We start from the raw sequence: 19250 nt of genomic DNA on the forward strand, positions 1-19250 counted from the left end.
CCCGGCGCCCCTGGGCCTGGCGGTTCCCAGCCCCGGCGCCCCTGGGCTTGCCACGTCAGTTATGAAAGTAAAAAAAAATTGCTTGAGCCTCTGCGCCTCTTTCATTACAAATTAAGCCCCGCCAAGCCCCTTCCCCCCCCCCGGAAAGGGGCAGAGGGAGGAGGATGGGCCCTGCTGCTGCAGCCCCAGGCTGGGCACTGCCCGGTGCAAGCGGGGCCCGGGGAGAAGCAGGGAGGGGTTTCCCCGGCATTGCTCCCGGGCTGCCTGCGAGGCAAAGGGAAGGTGCTGGAGGCAGGTGAGAGCCGGGCTCGGGGCTGCAGGGGGCTCTGGCGGGGGCCAGCCCCCCCGCTCTCCGCTCCGGGTAGGTGGGAAGCCCCGGGAGCCTTCCCCGCGCCGGAGCGAGCGCTTAGGGGGGTCCCCTCCCCTGCGCCTGCGCGCTCCTGCCCGGCCGGCTGGTCCTTGTGTTGAACAAACAGAGGCGCCCGGCCCGCGGGCAGCGGCAGCGGGAGGCGAGGGCGGGGCAGGCATCACCCCAGGAGCGCCCAGCCCCATCAGCCAGGCGAGCGGGCGGCGCTCCGCGGCGCCCCGCGATCACCATGCCTTGGCTGGGGAGCGGGGCTGCGGGCAGCGGGCTGCCGGGATCGCGCTACTCCTAGCTGGGCAGCCCCGGCAAGACAGAGACCGAGGGGAGGCTGTACCCGAGGTGAGTCGGGGGGCTGCTCGCTCCTTTTGCAGGGCTTCAGGCTGCCGGGGGGGCCGCGGGGATGCACTGGCTTGAGTAGGGTGACCAGACAGCAAATGTGAAAAACTGGGACTAGGGGTAATAGGAACCTATATAAGAAAAAGACCTAAAAATCGGGGCTGTCCCTACAAAATCGGGACAGCTGGTCACCCTAGGCTGGAGGCAAGGATGGGGGGGTTCCTTTAATTCCTCACCTGTCAGGGTGCAGCCCCCGCCTGCTTTCGCAACAGCAAACTTTTTTAATTTTTTTTATTCCCTTTCATGTGGGGACAAAGAGGGCTCGGTAACTGGGTCTGGGGTGATTCTGAGGCTGGCTGTGGAAGGACACAGAAGGGTTTGTTTGTGTGGGTGGGGAGGTGGGAGTTTGGATTTGCATGCATGTAAATATTTGCCATGTCTAGTTCTCTCTGCGTGGCTGTGTTTGGGGAGGGTGGGGGTGTATCTTGGTTGCCTTTGCAGGTATATTTCTTTGTGTGTATGTGTGTTGTGGGTCTGTTTGTGTTACTCCGTGTGTGCCTGTGTGATTTTTGTGTGTGTGTGTGGGGGGGTGTATGAGTGACACAAGCAGTGAGACAGGCTAGATGCATGTGTGTATTTGTGTATTTCTTTGTGTGTTTATGTGTCGGTTGTTTCTCTGTGTATATATGTTTGCAGCCCCGTGCTGCTGATACATGTGGTTCTCTGTCTCTCCCTCCGTGTTAAGATCTGTGTGGGTGGATTGCTTTCTCAAGTAGACATTGGGCTGTATTTTGATGGGATGAGGGGATTCACATATGCAGCTGGGACATGACACTCCACTCCCTGCTGCTCCGTCACAGCCCCAGGGACTCCATCCTACGCCTCACCAGCAGATTAAAAAGTGACCTGTGTGCTGTATTCAACAGAAGAGCTGGGGAGCAGGGGGGTGGGGAAGGGGTGTCGTTGTTTTGATGGTTGCTCTTTCTGTGCATGTACCACAAACAGCCGAGGTGACGCTTGGGTCACTAATGGGCATGAATGATGAGTTATCGAGAGGCATGTTGAAATCAACTCCAGGAGATGAAAGGAGCTGGAATCTCTCCTAGAGGCAAAATGAGCTGGTGCTGGATGTGTCTTTATTCGTACGTTGGAAGGGGATGTGTGAGAGCGTGGCATATACTGGGGACACTTTCCCCACTTTACTGAGGACTGGGCTGCCGGTTTCCTTATCTTCGCCTTCTACTTCTGTGAGTATCACTAGAAAAAGCGAGCTGATACATATTTCCTCCATATCTTTAAGATGCCTGTGAAGACAACACATTTTGATAAGGGAGTGGCGCTTACGGAATGTCAATACCTGTGTTTGTAGAGATGATCCCCAAGATGTTTTCCTCCTTGGGAACCATGGTAGTGCCCTGTCAGTAGAAAAGGTTTCAGTGCCTAAAGCCAGGTCCACAACTGTTGTGAATGGATGTCACGCCACTGACTTGAATGGAACTACACCTCTACCCCGCTATAACGCGACCCGATACAACACGAATTCGGATATAACGCGGTAAAGCAGCGCTCCGAGGGGGCAGGGCTGCGCAGTCCAGCGGATCAAAGCAAGTTCGATATAATGCGGTTTCATCTATAACGCGGTAAGATTTTTTTTGGTTCCCGAGGACAGCGTTATATCGGGGTAGAGGTGTATTCCGATTGACATCTACTGAGGATCTGGCCCAATCTCTCTTTTAAATGGGACAATGTGTGAAGGGAATACTTCTGATGATGGGAAGAAACTACCCGGCTCCTGCATTGGAAGGAAAAGAAGTGGGTTACCTTCTTCAGAAGAGAAAGGGGTGGATTTGGGATTCACATCAATGACCCACAGAGAGGAAGGGGGGTGCGTGTGAGCAGTGGATACCGTGTTTCTATTCCTGTATTTCCCCCACCTGTTTCTTCCCAGGTTGTTCCCTTGCAACAGATGTCTGTTTCACATGTTGGAACATACCACACATTGAGGCAGTATATAATGGATAACCCAAATCCTCAAAATAAATGTCAAAACCGAGACCACCACCATCCTAAATCCCATGTTTAACTTCACTCCACGTGTCACAATGGACCTGATCCTGCATCTCTTGCATAGCCAAAATTCTCATTGGCTTTAATGTGCAGGGAATGCAGAACTGGGCTCTGGACATTGTAAAAACCTTCACTCTGTGTGGGGACAGATGGGATTTTTTTCACCTCTCCTCTTTGAGGGAACTTATTTCCTTCTAATTTTAGGGAATGGTGTGCAAGTCCCACTGGATGGGTGCTTTAGAAATACTTATGGTGGACATAATTGTGCCCTGGTCCTACACAGCAGAGTATGGGGTCCCGGTGCAGATCTTGGGGATGGTTGCATTGGACAGACAGACTGCATATGGCTCTGCCTGACAGGCTGTCCAGCACTGCCGTCTAGGCAGAAAGGGGGTGGGAGTGTGCTATCTTCTGTAAAGGTTTGATGCAGCATACTCAGTTCCCTGCATTGGGAAAGAGGAGCTCTGGGGGAATTATTCCTGAGTACATTTCCTTCTCCGCACTCCTGCCCTTGGCTCACAGCTGACTTTAAAGGCCCAATCTAGCCTGAAATTATTACCATGAAGTTTCCTATCTCCTTTAATAACTTAATTTCTTTGTTGTATTTCTTTCCATTTCTGTAAAGGCAAAAGGTGACTGTCGAGAAGCCCCAGGTGTCTTTAGAGTGCATGAACATAGAAAAGTATGAATTAACTGTACAGCAGGGGGATCTGAATTTGAGTTCTGGGCTAGCAGAGTCCAGAACTCAGCTGCTCTAAACTCTCCTCGTGCCGATGACTTTACACCAGCTGATGATCTGCTCTTTGCCTATACTGGGAAAAAACATGGTATCAGAAAGCATGTTAACCAACCCGTTTTAGCTAGAACGACATTCAACACAATTTCGCCCTTAGTGTGGACATGGACAATGGTGTTTAAAAATGTGTTGACTCTCTGGGCAAAATTGTATTGAACAGCATGCTTGTTGAAATGTACCTTGTGAGCACGCTTTCTAACATGGCACTGTGTCCCAGCAGAGACAAGGGTTAAGAGGAAAGAGCAGCTGGTAGGGAACTACGTTCAGCCAGGACACATTGACTGAACGAAGAGCCTTTTGTGACTATCATCTGGTCAGATACGAAGCCAGTTTCTCTATCTGTGGCAGTTAGGAAATATTTAGAAATGAGTCGGGAGATCAGTGAAAGAGGAACTTCCATACTAAGAGAAGGAGGGGTTTGAAAATACATGTAATCACACCATAACTCTGTTAGCTTTTCATGTATTATTCCCTAATTTTCTTTCCTAGCTTTGCTAGTCATCCAAGATTTTTTTTCTTTTTAAATTTCTGTCTCACAGCTCTTTTTTCCCTCCTTCCTACTTCATCCAGCAGCAAGAGTCTGGATGTGGAAATTTGTGAAATCTCAAGCATTTCCATAACAAGGAGCTGTGATGTTGTTACAGAATCAAGTAGAATTTTTTTTTTTAGTTTAGGTATTCCCCTGGTTAGAGATTTCCCAGTTACAAAAGTCTGGTTTTCATGAGTTTTCTCGTGTACCTAATAAAATAGCAATACCGATAATAATATTTAGCAATTATATAGCACTCTATGGGCCCAATCTTGCACGGTTCCCGCAGGATTGGATCCTCACATTGAGTCCATTGACCCTAGTGGGGCTCTGTGAGATGTAAGGGTCCTCTTGCACAGAACTGTAGAATTGGGCTCTTAAAGTAGTGTGCCAAAATTAATCAATTGCATATAGTTAATTTTTATTGTCAAACATTCATGCTGTATTTCACCCATGAATGTACAGAAAGTATTCAGAAACCACATTAGTAATGATTAGAATTGCTTTATAAAATGTGCATTTAAAAACTCAGCATCTCCTACTTTGCCATCTGAATAGAATCTTAGTTTACTAAATTTGGAGTTCTGATTTCATTTTCTACTGAAAGAAAGTTTGGGGGACAGGAGAGAGGGAAGGGAAGCAAATATCTTTCAAAATCCAGCAGAGGAGGATAGAGAGACCTCATTGCTTTTTCTGTGAGAGAATGTTTTTCAAGGGAAATACCTTCAAGATTATACTTATTTTTCCCCCTAAGGACCATACATTTTTTTGAGAATAACAGCAGTAAAACAAGGAAAAATTCTGAGATTCTGGTGACATTATAAAGCACTTGAGCTTCCTCTTCTGGGTCATGTCAAGAGTAACCCTGAAGAGAATTAAATTCTGTTCTCATTTATAGTCATGCAAACCTAACGAAGCCAGTGGTGTTGTGTAGTGTGAGAACAAGGTGGTCATGTCCTAAAAGGTGAGAGGACATTCAACTTCCCTTGGGTCAAATCTTGAAGTCCTCTTGCTCAGTTTTTAGTCAGTCCTTATTCAGGTAAAAGTCCCATGTGATTCAATGAGGAATGAATCCAAGATTTGTCCCATTTACTTTGATGGGAGACCCATGCTTAGCTCCTTTTAGAATTTGGCCCATTGTATCTCATAGTGGTCCTAATCCTATGAGGTCCTTCAAGTCTCGTAGAATTCAATGGAAACAGGGTGTTCAGTTACTTGCAGGACCTGGCTCTCTATCTGTCTACATCACGTGTTCTGTGAACCCAATATTGAAGTCTAGGCATAGGCAAAGCTTCCATTGACTCTCTAATGGGAGTTTTGTCTGTGCAAGGACTGTAGAATCTGGGTATGAATACTGTACAATACCTGTGGACTCACTCCTGCATTCTTTGCATGTCCCAAACTCCCTTTGATTTCAATATCTTTTTATGCCTATCCATTTGGGGAGGATTTTCTTGCATTTTTTTAATGTTGCATGTATTATTGCTTCAGTGTGAAACTGGTGCAACAACTTGTTTATATATTCTGTATATATACGTAGTTACATGTTTTATACAGGATGTTCATTGTCTTTGATTAGCCCTGGGAGTGCAATGGTATTTATCATAAACATGCGCTGTGTCTCTCTCCAAGATCTTGCCTTCGGAACGTTGCTGAAACTACAGCTGTACTAGTTCTGAAGATTTTATATATTTGTTTGTGTGTGTGAAAGTTTTCAGTTAAATGTTTTGATCCTACAACTCTTATTCCCATGAATGATCTCTATTCACACCAGTAGGATGTTAATTCATGCGAGTAAGGCTTAAAAGACTTGGCCTTCCATCGCTCGTTTCTCTGAAGGATTGTTTGGGTTGCTTATCAGTTATTAGGTACCATTCCCTCAAATATTCATCCATTGATTCCCTTTTGGAATGCTTAAAATTCGTATCCTGAGGCTGTTTTCCATTCGTAGAGTGATGCAAAACAGCCTCTGTATAAACTGGAATCAGTCCCTGTTTTAATTGGCTCATTCCTTGGTGTCTCCTGCTACGCAGCATAAAGATATAGGCATAGTTCAGTGCACCCTATGCCTCCATGAAAATGCAAGATTGAACCTTTTGCTTGTGGCTTCCCCAGACATCTATGATGATGAAGTGCAGCAACGCACATCCATTGGGGGGGAAAACACTCAGGTTCTTGGGATATTCTGAAATGTGTATATGTAGCTTTTATTTTTCATAAATACATGCCTTATATTTATCCCATCTTCCAGTGCTTCCCCCGAGAGACAAGGTAATTTTCTTTATTCAAATGGGGCTTATGGCAATAGGCATATTTATATTAAAAAGTATGGAGCTTTGCTAGTGCAATATGTAGGGCATCTTATTATAGTTTCTGATTTGTCATGTACAGCTGAGCTCCTTCGGGTTACATTAAAAATAATACAGAAGAAGTGATTGAAGATATAATTAACTGGAAAGGGGGAGAGAACAAAATGTAATAGACAGAGGTTTGATCAGTTATCCCACAAGCTTAGTGCTCCATCATTATTCTCATCTCCTAGTCAACCCTAGACGTAGCTTCCAGGCAGGCCCCCATGCACAAATGTACTAATCATCTATCTAACGCACCCTCTCTAGGGGCCCAAGAAATGGAATAAATGCAAGATCTTCCAGTTCACACCAGCACTAACCAATAGAATTCTATCTGCAAGGGTTATGTCTCTTTTTATATTTCTGATAAAAGCTAACCATGATGTCTGTGGACTAAAGGAAAGGTTTCTGTTTGTTTTTAGATGTCACTTTTACTTACAGCAGGCAGGGTGGCTAAATTGCTGTTCTTCCGACATTCTTTCAAACCAGTTGTTTGAATAACCCTTCAAACTTAAGACATCTCTTTCAATCTTTGTTTCCTCTTTGCAAAGAAACAAGCAAAGAAAACATATGAGGGCCAATTCCTGCAGGCCTTGCTCAGAAAGATCTCCCACGGAGGAGAAATATTAGTGGCACCTATTATTACTGGCAAAGATACAGTTTGCCAAATTCCTAGAGTAAAATGACAAACACAAGGGGACTGGGGTGCAGTACACTGACTCCTAGTTTACTATCTTTGCTTTAAAAGAATGTGATCATTTAAAAAAATGCATAGGGGATTAGACTCATCACGAGGTCCATGTGCCACTTCAGTCCCATCTAACCCTATTTTGAGCGAGGTTTAGGTGGTGCATAAGCCTTGTGCTAGACTCTGCACTGGGCTGAATTTCATCCATGATGGTTCCTGCATGCGATTCCATGTGAGCAAATGTTTATGCCCGCTTGAAGCCCCACTGAAGTCAAGGGGACTCTGCCCACCCAGAGCAGCTTGTCTAAGTGGGGCCATGTTCAGTAACTGCACCTAACTGTGTAAGGACATTGCATCACATTCACATTCCACCGCATGCTTCTGTCACCCACATTTGTAACATTGTCACAGAAAACATGAAGTACATTTGTTTTCCACAAGTACAATAATTTATTCTGTTGGTTCAGTAATTGCTTTTCTATTTGCATTTTGTATCTTGTACAGTAACTGATTTTTCTACTTGTTGAGACCCTCTTCTGCATTGATTGTACATGGGCCTCCTGCAAAGTTTAAACCAAAGGGAAATTATAGCTCTCTCTTTTGTAGCTGGCTAAGGTATTCAGTAGGAAACTTGGCTGGGTTTTATGAAATTATGTATGCCAGGATTTCTGGGGACTCCGATGGAGAGCTGTTTATGGGGAAGGAGAGGAGAAGTAGAGGGATGGAGACTCATCGTAACACAATACACTTTTCTTCCCTGCAAACCACCAATCAGAGTCAGTGGGGCAAGACGTGTTTGCCATTTTTAAATGTAATCCAGAATTGACCTGGAGCGGAAATAGCATATCTGCACAAAAACAGTTAGAGAAGCTGTTCTGATAGTCTCCTGCAGGAATCTGGTCGCTAACAGATCAAACCTAATGCTGGCATGCTCTCTGGCATGCTTCTACTCATTCCTACCTGTTAAACTGGCCTCGTGCCCACTCATAAAATACGATGCCAGCTTCAACAACCAAAAGTGTCAGCATAATAGAGTAAAGTGTGAAAAATTCAGTCACTCTAAGATCACCATAATGCAAAGCAAAACCGGTGCCATTTGCTTCATTATAAGAATCACATCTGTTGGCATTTCTGGGCATTTTACCACTGATGAATTCCTCCCTGCTGTATTTCTTTTTTCAATTTAAGTGCTCAGAATTCTGCAGGCAGAGCAGGAAATATATGTGCACATTTAAAATGAGGCCAATTGCACATCTTCCTAATGTGCCACAGGGGATTTCTAAGACAGATCGAGATTTTTAATAAGCTACAGAGTCTTTCTACTCTGGGTCACCAGTTGGAATGTGGACCAGGTTGCCAAGAACTGCAAGTGAACATCTAATCGGTGTTGGGTCACCCTTACAGTATGAGTTGATGGTTTCAGTTGCTAGTAGACCAATATCTGCATCATAAAACCTGCCATGAGTTGGCACCTTTCATGTCAGAGAGGACAAGGGCTAGTTTTGCATAAGGTTGATCACTGTCAATTTTTAAATTGAGATTGGATGTTTTCCTAAAGGAATTATTTCGGGGAAGTTCAATGCCCTGTGTTACGCAGGAGGTCAGACTAGATGATCCCGTCTCATCTTGGAATCTATGAACTGTGCAGCCTTTCATCCTCAGAGCTGCTTCTTCAAGGTCCAGGCTGAGACAGATCTGGGCAGGGTGGGGAATTATTTACTGCTGCTGTTCATATTGTACTTGAGCTTCTGGATCAAAAGACACCAGTCTCCAACGGTATCATTCTGGCACTGTCTTTACTCTAGGGAAGTACAGGTCTCCCCTGTGGAAGTGTAAGCCACAGACTGGTGAAGTTTCACAATGTTGCATCACTACACCTCTGGCATCTTGAGCATGCATTTAATTTTATTTAAAGAGGCACGAGGAGATGGGCCAACATACAGTTTACCCGCCCTTAATGGGTTTTCATGATTATCAACGTCTCTTCCGAGATCAACAGAATAAAAGCACAATTCAGGAAAGCCATAGCTTCCTGATGCCTGAGCTAAGGCAAACAAAAGGGCTCTAGCCTGTATCTGCCCTACTGTGTGCCTTGAGACTATTTACCACAGCCACTTTGAGTAAGATTTGGGGAGATATCACCTGCATCTGTCTCAGCTTTGTGGCTGCAGTGTCATACAGTGTGTTAAGGACCGAGCTCCAGAAATGAAGGAGCTCATAGCAGGATTCCACGGCACCTCCAGCATTCGCAGTAGGTTGTGGGTTGGGGACTGCACCCACATGGCAACTGTCACACCTCCGAAAGATTCAGTGGCAGGGAGTCAACACGAGCATTGTCACAGCAGTGACTAAAGAGAGGCCACCATGCATATAAGGTTGCCAAATTCAGTACATCTGCTTCCGCTCTCATGCCCACACAATACATGAAGCCAGTGACCCATGCATTTGAGAAATAATGTGGAGAACTTCTGACATCTAATGTTAGATAAGGGCACAGGCAGTTGAAAGGAAAGCGAATGAGAGATCTGATGTCCCACTCAGACTTGATCGTTCTTTATTGAGAAATGGCTTACGGCCACATGCATCTATCCTGCCAACCCAGCGTAGGACAGACGTCATGCACATATCTAATACAGCACCTGAGCCCACCCACAGTCGATCATTAGGTTAAATTCAGGGATATTGAAAGTGAATTGTACAGAACTTACATCATCCGGCCAGGATGTATGAAATATGTTTGTTACATACTGTCAGTGCCACTCCTGTCTCCTGAGTTTAGCAGAGAAGGTTGCGCTCTTGACTTTTTGATCTCTGGAGCAATAGTTGATATGGGGTTCTTGAGACAGTACGAAGAGACAAGAGACCCTAGAAGATCTACCATGACCCCAGCTATTTGATTTGTATCTATTTGTGTTCATTAGTTGAAGTTCCATGATCAGGTCTTTCTAGGTGGTCTCTCGTGTCTAGTAAAAATGTAGTGATATAGAACTCATCATGACCATTTGTTATGGCCAGCCAGGTCGCACTGCTAACTCCTATGGGTACATTTTCTTCTCTCAGCAGAAAGGGAAGCAGGCAACTTGGGGCTCAACAGAGAAGCAGCTGAATGAGTAGGAAATGGATGATGGACAAATGCAATCCCTCCAAAAGATTATAATGGTTGCGTATCATGTTCATAGAACTTGTTACATATGGGAATAGAATGTAGAGCCGAGACTGTTCTGCCATTACACAGAGGCTTTTGAACTGAATGTTTGATTTTTAGCAGGGAACACACTTGTTCCTAGAAACACTGGAGCTCATTTTGCCCAGCAGTACAATCTTGAAAATGCATGTCAGCTATGCCAGAATGACAAACCCAAGTACACGTTACATCAGACTGGCTCCCAATGGTCCCTTCTGATTTTGGAATCGATGAATCAATGGATCTATGAAGAAGTGGGTATTCACCCACGAAAGCTCATGCTCCTATACGTTTGTTAGTCTATAAGGTGCCACAGGACTCTGCTGCTTTTACAGATCCAGACTAACACGGCTACCCCTTTGATACTTGTCCCTCTATAGTTCATGCTATGTTTGTTCACAAAACATGGGCAAAAGGGTTTACTGTGTATTGTTTAGACCAAGGAAAATGTAAATAGGCTTACTGATATGTTCCCAGCATTGATACTGCCTCGTAAATCTGCATTTTTCAGTATATAAAGATCTGCAGTTAAGAGTAGCCCACCCAGTCTAAAACCCATCTTTTTGGAAGCAATATTGACGGTGTGTTTTAAGAAGAAGGGGTGGAAAAAAGCCATTATGGGATCAGCTAACCCATTTGTAGCAGGATCCCATTCAATAATCCCATGCAGCCTGGCAAGCACTTACAGAACATCCAGAAAAATTAATTACACTGCCTACTTCATTATTTATCAAATGACGAGTGCTTTGTGTTCCATTTCAGGTTCGACAAAATGACTTTGTGGAGGGTATGAGCACAATACATGGTGTGTTTTCTTGATAAGGGCATAAGGCAGTTTATCTTATTCTGAATATTTTCTGACAGGACTTTGGGATTTATATTATTCATCTGTGTCCAAGGCTAGACGTATGTCAACATACCTCAACTTAGTTAGCAGAGTTGGGCCTAAGAGGGCATGAACTGACAAGCTGCCTTAGAAAACATTTGTGCTTAGTGGTGAGTCAGTCCGTCATGCTGGCAGCATCTGAACACATGAATGCAGGTAAGCTGCCATCTTCCATAGACGGGCCTTTGTCTTTATGTTCCATGTCTGTCCCTTGGGTTACTGTGAAATTCCAGGGTAATATTGATGGCCGAGAAAGGAGCATAGATAAGCTTAATTCATAGTAAAATAGTGTGAAGATGATATGCAGCTGCTAAATTGAGAGCTTTATACTGTTGGCATCCCAGGCCCGGCTTTGCTTTGCCAACTTGTCAATAATGGTATTTTTGATTAAATTGGGGCTTTGTTTGTTAAATATTTTGAGAATTGATTGTGTATGTTTAAAGCTCATCCTAAATGTTAGTTTTTAATTAACATTTCTATTTGACTAATGCTGATCCTGCTGGGGGACAGGGTTTTTTTTTTTTTTAATGAGTTCATTGTTCAGAACTTTCCTTGCTTAACATGCCCGTGTTTGTTTCAGTAATATCATAGAACTGTAGGACTGGAAGGGACCTCGAGAGGTCTCATAGTGCAGTTCCCTGCACTCAAATCAGGACTAAGTATTATCTAGACCAATGTTTCTCAAACTGGGGACCATGGACCCCTGGGGGTCCCTGAGGGTACCCCAGGGGCCCCGCAGGCCCCGCTGATCAACTCCTCCCCCTCCCTCCCAGCGCCTCCTGCATGCTAAAAGTCTGGCAGTGCAGAGTGGCGAAGGCAGGCTTCCTACCTGCCGTGGCTTCGCGCCGCTCCCGGAAGGGTCCGGCACATCCCTGAGGCCCCAGGGGAGGGCAGGGAGTCTCCGCATGCTGCCCCCGCCCCGAGCGGCAACTCCACAGCTCCCATTGGCCAGGAACTGCCCCCCCCGCCTAGTAGCCACTGCCAGAGGGATGTGCACCCAAACTCGCCCCCTCCCAGAGCTTGCACCCCTCACCCTGTCCCATCCCCAAACTCCCTCCCAGAGCCCACATCCCTCACCCCCTCTTGCACCCCAACCCTCTGCCACAGCCTGGTGAAAGTGAGTGAGGGTGGGGAGGGTGGATGGAGTGAGCGGGGGACGGGATCTCAAAGAAGGGGCGGGGCAGGGGTATGGCCTTGGGGAAGGTGGCGGGGCAAGGGCTGAGTGGGGGGACTTGCGGGTCCCCAAAATTTTTAAAATCAAAATGGGGGTCCTCGGGTTGTTAAACTTTGAGAACCACTGATCTAGACCATCCCTGGCAGGTGTTTGTCTAACCTACTCTTAAAACCTCCACTGATGGAGATTCCACAACGTCCCTAAGCAACTTATTCCAGTGCTTAACCACCCTGACAGTGAGGAAGTTTTTCTAAGGCCTGGTCTACACTGGGGAGGGGGGGAGTTTGAATCGATCTAAGTTACGCAACTTCAGCTATGTGAATAACGTAGCTGAAGTCGACGTACTTAGACCTAGTGAGTCGACTGCTGCTGCTCCCCTGTCGACTCTGCCTGCGCCTCTTGCCGAGCTGGAGTACAGGAGTCGACGGGAGAGCGCTCAGAGATCGATTTATCGCATCTAGACTAGAAGTGATAAATTGATCCCCGCTGGATCGATTGCTGCCCGCCGATCCGGTCGGTAGTGAAGACATACCCTTAGATAACTGATGTTTTCTTATGTTATTAGTGTTTCCCGTCCCTTTATAATAGTCAGGTTTCATTTATCTTAAAAAGTCTCCCCTCCCGCCCCCCTCTGGTTATATAATTGAGACTGCTTCTGCCACTGGGTTTACTCTGATGGATGTATCTCAGCATCCTTAAAGATGACTTAATCTGATCATTGGATTCTTGAGCATATAACTCAGCAAGATGACTTCAAATATACAACGACATGCTTGTGCATCAGCGAGGTCAACGAAAGTTGGTTACTGGATAAATTATTCCTTCCTCAGTTCTAAAGACTGTAGACAGGGGTGAACAACAACATCAGCAATAAAAATGTGATCTCCTTGGGAATGGAAATTGTCTAAGAAGCTGAATAATTGTATGGGCAGAGATGCATTTAATATCAAATTGTGAACTTACCCCGGGGCGTATCTACCTTTAAATCCCATTTAAGTCTGATAGGTGGATTTCATCCCTGTGCAGAGGTCTAGCAGAAGGGCTATGTACCTTTTAAATGCCATTTAAACCCTATTAGCTTAGACCTAGTGTTGAATTTCACTCTAGAGCTGGTAGAGAACAGGCACGCTATTTGCAGTTGTTTCATACAACACGCTATTTAAAATGTTAATGTATTGTGAAATAATGCAAAACTATTGTTTAAAAGCTGCCATCCCCTCAGCTTTCTATTCTAAAGAGGAACAGTTACTCATTACATGGTAGAATACAATGTACTTATTGCTAGTAGAATTAACTCTGTCTTATTGTCTTCATCGTAGGACATTAGTTGGCACAAGTAATAGAAACAGGAGTAACAGAGATCCCTATTATGATAGAGCGTACAACAAGAGAAACAGGAAAGGCGGAATGAAGTCTGTGGACTGTGTGTGGAAGGGCAGGCAAATGAGTTAGGGACAGTAAATTGTGTATTAATTAGAGAAGAGAAAACAGAACAATGTGGGTCGTAAGCAGAGCATGCCTCGAGCTACAGGAGAGAAAAACACACTGGTCAGGTTCACCTTCCACAGTGGTTCAGTTTCAGAATGTGGGCCAAGACACTGAGCTCTGTGGTGATGAGGGCTATTTAAGGAACTGGAAAGAGGGATTATGACTGGGTCTTGCATGGCTGCTCAGGATTTGGGGGGAGATAGAAGGGATGACGTGAGGCCATGACTCTGGCGCTGCTCCAGCCTGGCCTTCAGGATGGTGCAACCTGCTCATCTTCTTTCTATGGGGTTTTTGGGATCTGCTTCATCCTGCACCAGGCCTGCCTTGTCGCAGGGCAGGGCCACACTGTCCCTAATACGGGATGAGCTAAAAGGACACTCTAGCCTGCTGTGTTCAGTCTTCTTCTTTCTCATCAATAATCTTCAGAAGCGTCAAAAACTCATGCCAGAGCAAACCAGCTTTGTTCATCTCCCAGGGCTTGGCCAGATATGGAAATGATGGAATCCCCTCTGTCAATTACATCCTGCTCAACTGCATGTGACATTTTCCATCTTTGCTGAGTTGCAGGGTTCAGTCAGGAAAAGAATTAATGTTGTCCCTGTATTTTTATTTCAAAGAAAAATAAATCACATGATTTTCCTGCACCAAGGATCAGAATGACAATTGCAGAATCCTCTGCCCCACTCTCACCTTTTCAGTTTCTTTTTTTTCCACAAACCCTACTTACAAGATGTACTCTCCAGGATTATCCTTAACATTCAGACCCAGCAGAGCAGGGATTTTATTTTCCCCAAGATCCATCCATTTGCTCCCCACTGGAATTTGGAAGATTCGTAAGATTTGTAGATCTGATTTGGTTCTCTAATTGTTATAAGTGCTGACCAGCCCACATTCCCTGTTTCATTAGAGTCTTTTTAATTCATTTGCTCTCTTGCCAATCTTGCCTCTTTCTTTTTTTTTTCATTTACTGTTAATGTGCCCTCGGGGCCTGATTCTGCAAACAGTTGCTAAAGGAGGTAGAAAAATCAATCTGGGCTATGCACAGGAGTTAGTAAAGATACGCCCGGTGGTAATTCCAGGATCGAGGAGCTACTGTGGGGAGCTCAAGCAACAGAGCTTCCGCCTTCTTATCGACAGCCTGGAACCGGCTTTCTAAAATGGTTTGCTTTTGATCTGGTTCAAAGCTTCCAGCAGCTCTCTGCTGCTGAACTGAGGGAAAAGGCGAGACCAGGTGGGTGAGGTAATACCTTTTATTGGGCCAACTTCTGCTGGTGAAAGAGACACGCTTTGGAGCTATGCAGAGCTCTTCTTTAGGTCTGAGGGGAAGAGGAGCCAGTTCTCCAGAATCTCTGCCCAGGGGAGTGGCAGAATGAGCACTCGAATTTTTCAGCACTTTTTTCTTCTCTTAGGTTTTTTTCCCGCAGGCAGTCCAAGCAGTTCACAGCCCTGAACTGCTTGGGCTGCCTGGGAAAAACAACTCCTCCCCCCAATTAGGTAAGCCCCTTTGTTTTCAGTTTAAACTGATTTTTACCGAAAAAATCCTGGGTTTTACAAAAAGTATTATTCGTTTTTTTCCCCCAATTTTCACCCTACTTTTGCATCATTCAAATATATATAAAATAACTTGTTTTATTAAGAAAATACAATACATGGCATGAGATATATGTATTATGACAATACATTAGTCTGTGTGTATCTGCAAAGCTGCCTGTTGAAGTCTGGCTATGGATTAGTCTAGAAGATACACACAATAAACAAACAAGCCTGCACACAAGTTCTGAAGTGCACGCGCATCTGAACGTACTGATGAATCTCACACCCACCATAGACCCATTTCAAGTTGTTACCAGATAACCGTTTAAAGATCTGACACACTAAACAAAAATCTGAATCAGAATATGTTGCAGAACTCAAAGAAGTATTTGAAAGTTTTAAAAAAACAAAAACAGGAGAAAAGGATGAAGTTGAGTTTATGTGCTGCAAATGGTGTGGTCCAATTATTAAATGTAAATATTTATAGGCTAATTGTTCTAAGTCTACATCAGTAAACAGTTGATTCAAATGAAAAGCTTTATTTGGGGATGAGAGATCTATTGTTTTCTTAAACTCAGAGGTGGCATTGTGTTTTGAGTTCTGTTTTAGTTCTGCAAGAACCACATTAATGCTTTGATGAATGGAATTCAACCTACTGAATACTTCTTTCCCCCTGTTCTTCCATCCACCAGAATAAACCGATATTTACCCAGAAAAATGAATATTTTTCCCCACCAATTTCCACCTGTTTTTGTTGTAGTAATAAACACCGATAAATTCCCAGGAAAAATTAAATAAAATAAAAACCGAAAACAAAAGGCCCAATGCATAGGTCATGTGCTGCCTCTCTGCATAGGGGAGAATTTCACCCAGCGTGAATGGTCTTCACCTGTCCCTCAACTGCTACTTCACTGAGTCTGAGCAATGAGGTAAGAGGAACTCAGACTGTCAGTTGCTGTATTTCTTTCAAAGATACCTTTTGTCTCATCAAAGGGGGATCTCCACTCTGCTGATAGAGGCCCTTGACTAACTCTTGGTCATCAGTGAAGTCCTAAGGATGAAAAAGAGACACAGAAAATAAATTACAAACTGAAAAATGTAGGCATCGTCATAAAGTGCTGGTATTTCAGATAATACATTGTGCCTTTTGAGGTTAAAAGAACGAGGCGTACTTGTGGCACCTTAGAGACTAACAAATTTATTTGGGCATAAGCTTTCGTGGGCTAATGTTCTTTTTGCTGATACAGACTAACATGGCTAACACTCTGAAACCTTTTGAGGTTGTTTCTTCCATGATTCGGAGGCAGGGCCGGCTCCAGGCACCAGCCAAGCAAGCTGGTGCTTGGGGCGGCAGCTTATACGAGGCGGCATTCCGCCCAATCCTAGGGCGGCACGGACACTTTTGTTGTTGTTGTTGTTGTTCCGCTCCGGCCGCCCTGTAGGGGGCGGTGGCACGGAGGAGGGGAGCGCCCTGCAGCAAGCCCAGCAGGGCAGCCCGCGTCCTTCCCTCCCAGCCGACCGGAGCGGCGCGAAGCCCACCTGGCAGGCGGTGCGGTGGGAGGGGCCGCGTGGCAGCACCCCGCTGAAGCCCTGGCCGCCCCCCTTTTCTCTCTCTCCCCCGCTCCCTCCCCCCCGCTAGCTGGGGCACATCTGCAGCGCAGGGAGTCCCCATGCACCCGCGCCGCAGGTTTTTTTTTGTTTGTTTGTTTGTTTTTTTGCTTTGCCGTTCTGGCCGCCCCGTTTTTTTGCTTGGTGTGGCCAAGAAGCCAGAGCCGGCCCTGTTCGGAGGAGCCGTGCTTGGAGACTCTTTCTTTATTACATTGGCATCTCTTTCATAGTTGTACAATATTTGTCAGATCCGGATCCCCTTGAAGTTAATGGCAAAACTCCCATTTGACTCAGTTTGTGCAGGTGTTTGGCATGGAATTTACTAACCAGGCATGATTATTTTCACTGAACATGAGTTTTGTCTTGCATAGGAAAATGATTATTAATTTAGGTCCTGCTCCACTGAAGTCAGTGGATGTTTTGCCATTGAGTTCAGTGGAGCTGGTTTGGACCAAGGATTGCTGAAATATTTCACTTTTCAATTTCCGTGCATGTTTTCATCTCATTTACACTAAGGGCCCTTCACAGTGCATCCCTTTGTATTTATTCATAGGCATTTTTGTTGTACACATCACCACAGAATGTGAATGGCTTTTTAAGAGGCCCTCCCGCATCGTACTAAATTTATAAGCTTTGGTTATTTTGTTCCAACTGTCAGCATGTATTTGTCTGTTTTTTCTTGTCAGCTTACTCTTCATTTCAGCTGGCTTTATCTTTGGTCTCAGGACCTGACTGAAAGATGATAAAAGCCAAATTAGATTCTCTGCCACCAAAAAGCAGGATAAGAGTGTTTTCAAATGCGCTGTCATGCGTTGGAAGGCCTGTAGTGTTGACAGAATTCTTGAGGATGTTTTGTTTGATATAGATTTGACTGGAAACTTTTTTTTAAAAAGACTTTAAATTGACAGCAATGAAAGGGGTATAAACTCTCCAGCTTTGGGGCATAAATCAATCCCTCACTGATTGGGGGGGGGGGGGGGTGTTGGTGTTAGGAAGAAACTTCGCTCTGGGAAGATTATTCCCTAGTGGCCTATTACAAGTTTTTGTGCAACTTCCTCTGAAGCATCTGGTCCTGGCCACAGTTGCAGACGAGATATTAGACTAGATGGGCCACTGCTCTGAGCCATCATTCCAATGTTTCTAACTGACGTCCTCCATTTATCCACAGAGCAGTTACAGAGCAGACATTTGTAGGGTGAGATTTTCCAATAAGTGCATCCCCAATAAGCCTCACCCTACGGGCCCACCTGTGGGGGTGAGATATAGTTAGGCATCCCTGTCTTTGGGTTCCCTGAAACCAAAAAGGAGGGCAGTACCGCTGTGGTGAGGATGTTTTTTCGTGATGTGTGGAAAGCTACTAGAAACTGTACTGAGACCAGTAACTCACTCCATGTAGGACCCCAAGCAGCCATCAGGTAGTAACAACCTTCAAACCTAGGCCCTGATCCTGTAAAGGCTTAAGTACATGATTCCCTTCATGGGGCTACTCATTGCTTAAATCTTTGCAAGATCAGAACCTTAATCATGAGGTGACCCAGTGACGTAGAGGTGAAAGAGGAAATTCACGCTCCTTTCCTTAGGTGGTGCAGGGCTTTACATCGGTCTCCTTCCTTTGCTCTAACTTGTTCCACTCAGGTTGCCCCTTTCCTCTGCTGAGGCCACAAAATGAACCATCCCTGCTGTGTCCTTCTCTCACTCTCCTTCCTGGGATTGCTTCTGTGTGGCCTTCTACTCTTGTCAAGCTCGCTCTGCGACACCTCCAGACCTTTATTACAACACAAATCACCCGATGTGCTTGTCATGCCTATTTGGTTTCACAATGAACACTTCTTCTCTGTTGGCATGCTAGTAAAGCAAAATCAAGTGGTTTGCTACCATCCTGGTGATAGCCATGTCTCCTTGGAATATCCAACTTCATCCTCTGGACTGGAATGAAAAGTTCTGCCTTGGAAATGAAGGGGCAGATCTGAGTTGGAAATGAAGGGCTGAGTTCAGTGGAGATGTGCCAGTTTACACCAGTTGAGCATCCTGCCCCAAGCCTCTCAGAGTTCTTGGCACCGGCAGTGCTGGTGCAGAAGTGGAACAAGAGCATGGGAATGGAGCCGTAGAACACATAGTTACACTGCTTTAAGTCTGTTTTTGACTTGATAGCAGGTGGTAAATTACTACAACAGCCTGGTAGACCTTTCTCCTCAATCTCTGAGGGTAACTACTTGGCTTACTTAATTGCTCATCTCTTGGATGTG

At 45.2% G+C, this 19250-nt stretch overlaps 1 protein-coding gene across 1 annotated transcript in view; it reads left to right on the forward strand.

Moving 5' to 3' along the window:
• The first annotated feature begins 619 nt into the window (after window positions 1-619).
• LOC113405362 (phospholipid phosphatase-related protein type 1) overlaps window positions 620-19250 on the forward strand; it is a 199426-nt gene continuing 180795 nt past the window's right edge. Inside the window, exon 1 of the mRNA XM_026646520.1 lies at window positions 620-703. The gene's annotated coding sequence lies outside the window, so the exon portion shown is untranslated. The remainder of the gene's footprint in view (window positions 704-19250) is intronic.

This window comes from Terrapene carolina, unplaced genomic scaffold (genome assembly GCF_002925995.2).
Source record: "Terrapene carolina triunguis isolate 2854851 unplaced genomic scaffold, T_m_triunguis-2.0 Scaffold35098, whole genome shotgun sequence".
Lineage (NCBI taxonomy): Eukaryota > Metazoa > Chordata > Testudines > Emydidae > Terrapene > Terrapene triunguis.